This window comes from Sesamum indicum, unplaced genomic scaffold, assembly GCF_000512975.1.
Source record: "Sesamum indicum cultivar Zhongzhi No. 13 unplaced genomic scaffold, S_indicum_v1.0 scaffold00199, whole genome shotgun sequence".
NCBI lineage: Eukaryota > Viridiplantae > Streptophyta > Magnoliopsida > Lamiales > Pedaliaceae > Sesamum > Sesamum indicum.
The window spans coordinates 132,595-140,998 of NW_011628094.1; the positions used below are offsets into that span (position 1 = coordinate 132,595).

At 36.4% G+C, this 8,404-nt stretch overlaps 1 pseudogene; it reads right to left on the minus strand.

Annotated features, from left to right (window-relative positions):
* Window positions 1–546: 546 nt before the first annotated feature.
* Window positions 547–8,404, minus strand: part of LOC105179757 — a 10,236-nt pseudogene continuing 2,378 nt past the window's right edge.

Below are 8,404 nucleotides of genomic sequence, written 5' to 3' on the forward strand. Positions count from 1 at the left end.
CTACAATAAAGTTAATGGCAGGACTTACCTGAATAGCAAAACATCCAATATAAAATTATCCCATTTTCAAATTATTAATATTAATATAAATAATAAAGTAACAATAAACTACAAAGACATAAAAATGATTTTTAGTTACTTCTTCTTATTATTTTTTCTAATTTAATTATTATTTATTTTGAAAATATCTTAATAAATTATTATTATACATAAATAATAAAATTATTTAATAGATATGTACAACAAATAATAATAAGTAACTTTTTAAAATAAAATTATATAATCTAGTTAATATTATTTTTTTAATAAACTTGACCAAAATTATAATAAATAAATTTAGTTTTTACAAATGATCTTTCTTAAGAGCTTTACAAATAAACTTCCGGAAACATCACCGTGATCTTCTCACTAAGTGTAGCAAATGTAACTGAAAGAAAATTATGTTATAAACTTCATTGGAAGAGTTTAAAAGAAAGATGAAGACAAAAAAAGAAAGAACTATAAATTAGAGGGTAACAGGACAAATTTGATGAAGTTGCACATGCGACGGGTACCATAACTTATGTTGGATGAGAAACCACAAATGCGAGTACTTTTACAAAGTTACAAACACTATGTATAGTCTGCAAATAGTGAATCTCATTTCAATTTCATGCTAAACCAAATTTACAATAGCCTGTTGATGAAAAGATGGTGTATTATATGTTTGACATTTTCAAATTATATTTACCACAAACGTTAAAATTCCTTAATTGGTGTACCTCCTAGATTCACAAGACGAGTTAACTGTTTCGGACTCTTATGTGCACTTATATCAGCATCGCCAGCCGAGTAGCTGCAGGGAATAGTAGTTTCAAAATCTAAGCCACAGCCCAACAATATAGTTTCACAGAGAAAGTGGTATGAGGTTACGTAAATGGTCCACCAGTCAATGCAAATTAGCCCAACAATATAGTTTCACAGAGAAAGTGGTATGAGGTTACGTAAATGGTCCACCAGTCAATGCAAATTTCACAAACTATAAAATATTGTCCATAGTTTTGCCATTACCGAAACCACAAACAGAAGAAAATTCCAGAGTTGAACTCATTTGGATAGCATCCTATCCCATAGAATATATTACCTAGAAGGAAGATGGCTTGGGGAACAACATGAGTATTCGTTGTCTCCCTCTAAGCAGACTTTCAAATCTGCCTGAAAGTCTTTCGCAAGTTTAGCGGTGTAATTTTCTTCGTTGCCTGCAGGAAACAGTATGGAAATCAGACCATCTAGCACGGATCAGAGATTGGTGCAAAAAAAAGTTCAAACATCATTTTATTGCCCCATAATTTTAAACAAAAAAACTACAAACAAAGTATATTTGCATTGTTTGAGTTTCAAGAGATTGCAAGATTTCTAGGACACCACAATTTGGCAATCATGATGCATAAATTTGTTAAAATAGACAGAATAGATGAAATATGACAAAACACAACTGTCGGATGATCTGTTAAGCAAAGAGACAAAATGACACTAACTTCAACTTGATATTATGTTCACTAGATTGCTTAAGTTTAGCTGATGTATCCTTCACCTTCACCAACTGTGCAATATGTAGCCGAGTTCTAAGCCTGGATTGAGTAAAACCAGCGAAAACCTCCAACAATTTTTATTACAAGATGAGGAGCAACTGCCTATAGAAATTGAATAATGTATTAATTCAGATCCCCAATATCCGCAAAGAGCTAGAGTACTTCAATACAAGTCAGCAAAAAGTACATATGAATTAAGACATGATGGGGACAGGAAGCACAGAGTTCATGGTGATCCTGATTGGCATCACAGTACCATTCGTGGATGATACACAGGTATAGACAAAAGGATACCAATTCAAGACCTAAACCCATTGAACTCCAATTCTCAAATTGAATAGCCTGCCTAATTATTTCAAAGTTTCAGATCTAGATCTATTAACATGCGCATATTTCAGAGACCAAATACAATAGAAGGGTTTTGAGGGTAGCTGATCATAAACCAATCTTGAGTAGCATAATCATTCATGATACATATAATCTCACAGAGCTTCACAATAAATTACCAAATGAAACTATACTTGAGCAGGAGCTCATCACTTTCAATCTTACCCAAACTGACTGAAAAAAAGGAATATCACCAATAACGTCTATTGGAAGATTCGTTACAACAAAATATGACATCTTTTTCTGAATATTAAATTACTAAAAGATCCATTGAATTCTAAAAACCATCATATCTGTCAATTGTGTTTCACATATACTTGGTGTGCAAATTAGTTCTAAAAAAAAATATGCTTTTCAATACTTAATTCATGTATCACATACATTTGGCATGTAAATTATTTCAGAACAATTCATGCTTTTCAAAAATTCATTTACACTCCATGTTTCCTGATAATCTGCAGTGTCACAACATTACCCACTAAATGTATTAAAACTCATGCACTATGCCCGATCAACCCACAAATTCAGAGCATATGATCTATTTATCGTGGCAGTTCTATTACCTAGATCCAAACTAAACCCCACTATTAGCTGACCTTATCCTGCCCATCCTATGCGAGAGTATGGAAGAACTCCTTAATAAGCCTGCATCTACAGTGCAAAGCAGATCAAAGATACATGTGAAACGAAGATATCTTCTCAGCAGCTTTAATTTTCTTAAGCCTAAATAAATCATTATTCACTTAGTATTCTCGCATGCTAATCAAAAAACTCACGGAACAATCACAATACCTCAAGAAAAGCTTTTAACAAGGACTTGTAAACTACTAATCCTTTTAGAGCTTTTCATTTTGGTGTGCATATTGTTTTTCCTTGTCCTTTTAAAGGAAACATGGAAGATCCCACGGCTGGAAGTCATCTTTGTTGAAAGACTGACTGCTTATAATTTTTTAAAAAAGAAAGGTTAAAAGTAACAAGATTTGATGCAACTAAATCTGATGGAAAGCAAAACCATGATTAAGCAGGGGATGGGTCATGCTAACCAACCACATAAAGCTGCCAGCCGTTGACCAATTCATGCAAAAAACACGAACTCAAGGGTTTTAGCTACTGGTTGTTCTAAAAATTTCAGGAAAAACTCACTCAAGAATAATAGATCAGATAAAATGCAACACAGATTAAGGAGTCATGACTTACATCAGAGGCACTCAGTATGTCGCGTACTTTGGTACAATAGGCCCCTTCTGTTGCAAATGCATGCAATGAACCATCCTCAGATACATAGGTTTCTGAAGCCATTGTTTCTCTGCTTGCTCCATGGGCTACTGCAGTCACAAGTTTGGGCACATAACCAAGATATCCAACATGATCTGCAAGAGCGGGGTACATCCTAAGTAAAGAGACCGGGCCAGCAGAAAGAAGTAGAGGAAGTTCAGTGTCAACAGCTTGGCCATCATATTGTGAGGCGGCAACGGATGTAAGGTACTGATCCAGCAGCCCTTCAAGAAATCTCTGGAAATTTGGTATATTTCAGAAATAACCTAACATAGATCCCTCCAACCTAGACAGCAATACATGATGTAAGTCATCAAACAGAATTAGCGTTCTTTAGAACATCCATGTAATCAATCAAAAACAAAAGAGTACATCTACAGCACACAGGAGTTATACCTGAGGTTCATTTCTCATCTCCTGTTGGCCAGAGGCCTGCTCAGGTACATCCCAATCAACAACATGTCCTTTCACCTGTTCACGGTACAGATCTGAAGCCATAGTTGCTATTTGTGCAGACAACGATGCAGCCATTGCTGGAGTCCAGACAAGTTCAGGAGTTTCTGTTGTTTGTTCAAGAGCAGTCACAACTGCTTCACCAGGACCATCCCTGATTACCAAGACAAGGCCATCAGGCAGAAATCTTGCCAGAGTTATAGCCACTCTAGGCCCATGCATAGTCTGGCCAACAAGCTTCCCTAATAGCGAAGCTGCTGCGGCTCTTTGCTGCAACGGAATTTCTTCTACACAAAATTTCCATTTTAGAGGGCAAGATAGAATTCTTAAGAAACGCTATCTATGAGATCAGCATACCTTGTATTGGCAAGAGAACTTCAAGAATGAAAACCACCCCTCCATGCTTTACAGCTGCCCAAGCTAGCTCCGGCGTGCTTGCCAAGGCATAGAGAAAATGCAAAGCTCCTTCATGGCAGCTGGGAGATGAGTGAAGCAACTGTAATAAAATAAGCAGACCAGAGCTATCTGCGACTATTGCTTCCACACAAGGTGCATATGTTGTCAACCGTGACAAAACAAGTAGACATAGCTAAGGAATGTTGCTTGATGAAGAAACAGGAAGAGAAAAGCATTCAAAGAGGGGCAATAGCTTCTCCTTTGTGGAGACCACTGAAGCTAAATTCAGATTCTTTGTCAACAAGAGCTGAAATTACAGAAATTACAGAAAAGGTGTCAAGGGTGACAAAAAAAGTGTCAGACGAAAAACCACCAGACTCTACCTGAAGGGATAGCAGACCGTATTGAAGATTTTTAACTAGTTCCAAATCCTCCCTCTCCAAGCTTTTCCCATCAAGTGATGCTGAAGAATCATCAGAAGAATGCTGCTCGGCAGATCCATCAGTGGTCACATCACTATTAACATGAGTATCCATGCTTGCAGCGGGTGCATTATGGACTAGATGTGATATAAAATCAACAAGGGGAAGACAGAAGTCCTCAGGCTCACTAATTTCAAAATCTGGTTGATCATTATAGACTCTCAAGTATACATTGCCAATATAGAGCTCCTTAGATAATGCTTCATAAACAAAGGAATGCGAATCTTTAAGGTCATATGAACCATGATGACTAAGGCTTGCACGCTGCTCTTCCACAAATTTCAAAAGTTCTACTCAGGTGGAGGAATTCCAGATTATCTGTAAATGAAAGATCAAGTGAAACTATGTCATGATACCTGAGAGTCCCACAAGGTCATCAACTATGGCATAGAGCATCTACAAATGGCCATCACTTGGAACTACAGTATATGTGTTTAAAACATTTTCAATCTAGATAGTTATGGAAAGTAACACCCACACCCCACAGAAAGACAACCTATATATAGATTAGAATTATAGCTTGCACATAACAGATACCCTTTTGTTAATCATTATGCAAAAAATAAAACCTTCAGGCTCGTGAAAAGAACTTCTGGTGCTAAAGCTTCTTTTTTTGTGTTTTTGTTTTTTTTTTATGGGGTGGGGAGGAGGAAAATGTGCAAATAGGTTTGCATATCAAACATAAGAAATGTACGGAAACTTCACAACTAGTCATAGATAGGAAGTGCATAGATTTTAAGGCCCAACACCAAATTTCTTTGATCTGACAAGATAGATATACGGAAGAAGATACTCTATAAGATGCAAACAAATAACCTCTTCCCTTAAAGAACCAATAGTTGACCTGAAAGAGATTCTTTGAATTAAATACTATGTCCAGTGCAAAAGACAGTTCAGAGGAAAATTAAGTTCTCTAGATTTAAATGCAGAACATCCAGAAAACATCCATGCCACCACCATACCCGAATTTGCTAGTAAAAAAGTAAATCGGGAAAAGAAAAAAAAAAAGAAACTTGAATCAGTTATAGAATCTTCATGACAACTACATACCAAGTAGTTAAAGCCAATTTGAAACCTTTTAATAACACAAACATGTAGAACATATTGCTTTCCTCTCTTTTTTCCCTCAGTTATCTACTTCTAATAGAACCAACAAAGTATTTACAAAAGAACAAGAAGCAAGTATTGCCTACATATCAGAAAAGGTATGTTAAGAAGCCTGCCCTGTTATAGTGCTCTGAGTTTCACAACATTCAAAGAAAATATGCAGATATGAGGCAATGCTCAAGTAGCACCCAATATGTTTTTTCTTTGTCAAAATGCAAAATCTGCAGCCTTTACCTCAGGGGACTCCAAGTTTGAGTTTAATGTGAATAGGAGGTCTTTTGCAAATTTATTTTTCAGCATGCTTGCAAGTTTAGGGGTTAGTAAAGCTCTAAGGGCATCAACTGCAGCCTGATTGTAGGGTGTCGGGATCTCCTCGTCAACCAAACCACTAAGCCTTGACAAGGCATGAGATGCTTTTACAGCATGTATTTTTTTGCTATTTGAACGCTAGTTCCAACACCATGTGCATCTGTCTTATCTGATTCCTCCGTCGTCGAATCATATTGGAGCAACAATGGTATAAGGTACCTGAACAAACAAAAAGTGACTCTATAGAACCACAAGTTTCTGAAATGGACCTGGATTCAAAAAAAAAAATCCACCTGAGAAAGACCATAACATCACCATAAAGCAGTTTGCAACAGTGGAGTGGTTTTTAAGATATAACAGGCACATAGCAGCTGATGCAGAGGCCTTCAAGTTCACAATGTTCATAAACCATAAACTTCCACAGTGACGTAGAATAAAGAAATTTTGTCTTTCAAAGAATAGTCACCATAAAGTACCTTCAACACAATAGTTCCAAGATTTTGTTCAATTTTAAAATAAAAGTTCGACTCTCTTCGCAAGCAAATTGACTCAACAAAAGGTACCAAACAAATAAACATTACTCTATGAACCCTCAAGTTTGTAAATGGACCTTGATTCAAGTAACAGACCACAAGAGAAAACAATAACATCAAGGTACGGCAGTTTTTTGAGAAACATCGGAGTGGTTTTTGGAAGATGTAACAGTCATGTACCAGCTGATGCAGTGGCTTCAAAATTCATATTGTTCATAAAGCTTAAGTTTTCACACTTCACGTAGAAAAAGTACATTACTGCCATTCAAAGAATAGTCACCACAAAGCATCTTCAACACTAGAGTTCCAACATTTTGTTCAATTTAATAAAATAAAAATATGACCACCTTCACAAGCAAATAAATTTTCTATACAAGCTCAGACAGACACCGAGAAAATGCCAGCAACAAAGTCATCCACATGAGCACAAAGAGCATTATCAATAGACCAACATGGGTAATTTCATTATTTAACATCCATATATGAGCTGCGAAGAATTATATGGGCAAAAGAGTGAAAAGTAATGAACGAATAGAAGCTAAGTCACTGATTAATATGTCACTTGGAGCCAGGTTAAGCGATAAATATAAAAGGACGGTCAAGAAATCCATAACAGAAACAGTAGTGTTCTGCAAACTTCCAGAAACTAGAATCTCATGCTAGAAAACTGATGAAAGCATAATCATAACAATATAATGATCTATCTTACCACAGCACACCAGCCTTCAGAAGGGAATTTTGAATTTCAGAGGAGATAGAAAGGTGAGCAATGGTCTGCAGGGCAGCATCAATAGCAGCAGGAACAAGCTCAAGTTCAGTGCAATGAACAATGTCATCAACTAATCCTGAAAATTCGAGCATCTCCATTCTCGCACTTTCAAACTGACTCAAAACTGAAAAGGTTCGCATTATGCTAGCAACAATAGTAGCGGAGGGTTCAATGGCAGGAGTTGTTGGCTGCACCACACACATGCAACGGGAAAGGAGGGTTGCAAGAAGAGGTATTCCACCATCTCTCACAATTAAAGGCAGATGATGAATTTACATCAACCAAACAAGCTCCGAGGATGCAACTAGAATATGTGCTCGATCAGAGGAAAGAAAATTGTTATCATCCTTGTCCACTGTAATGGCACTTAGGAGCATAGGATATCCAGCATATTTGAATGGCATCAATAAAATCCCATATCACCTATATATAATACACTGGCCCTTTAAGAGAAGCAACAACCTCCAAGTCTGGGGACTTGCAATTCTTGCATGGTCACCTAAGGGAGAGGACTAAGAAAGCAGTAGATCACTAAAGAGAAAATATGAAACATAGAACTCAAATATGAAGAAATACAACCAATTAAAGAGGATTCCTCTGCATTCCGGCCAAAGACATGCCTCATAAAAACCCTCATATGTAGGGTTCAACTTAGGAATTTTGTCCAACTTTGCTGATCATATTCCAAGAAGTTTACTGATTGCAGAATGAAATATTAGATGGAGGCAACAAAACCAAAGGGAAACATATGTAAGTAGTCCAAACCTCATAGGAAAGCCCTATGATTTACATTTTCACTCTGCCGCAAATGCCACTTAAATTTATATATTTAAATTTATTTCTTGGTCCAAACCTTAAAATGAGGTAGTATCATATCTAAGAATTAAATAAATATATAGTCCCGTGTCCTTCCTTGTTCCAAGATATATTTAAAACCAATACTGATATCCATTTATATGTGTAAAAAAGCATTTGGCTCATCTTGACAGCATAAATACCTTTAGAGCATTTTCTACCAGTCAAATAAACAGCTTAATTGTGAAAACGGTGTCTAAACAAGTCGACTAATTCATTTGAAATAAGATCTGGCAGCTTATAAGATCCCTTGTCTATATGTTCTTT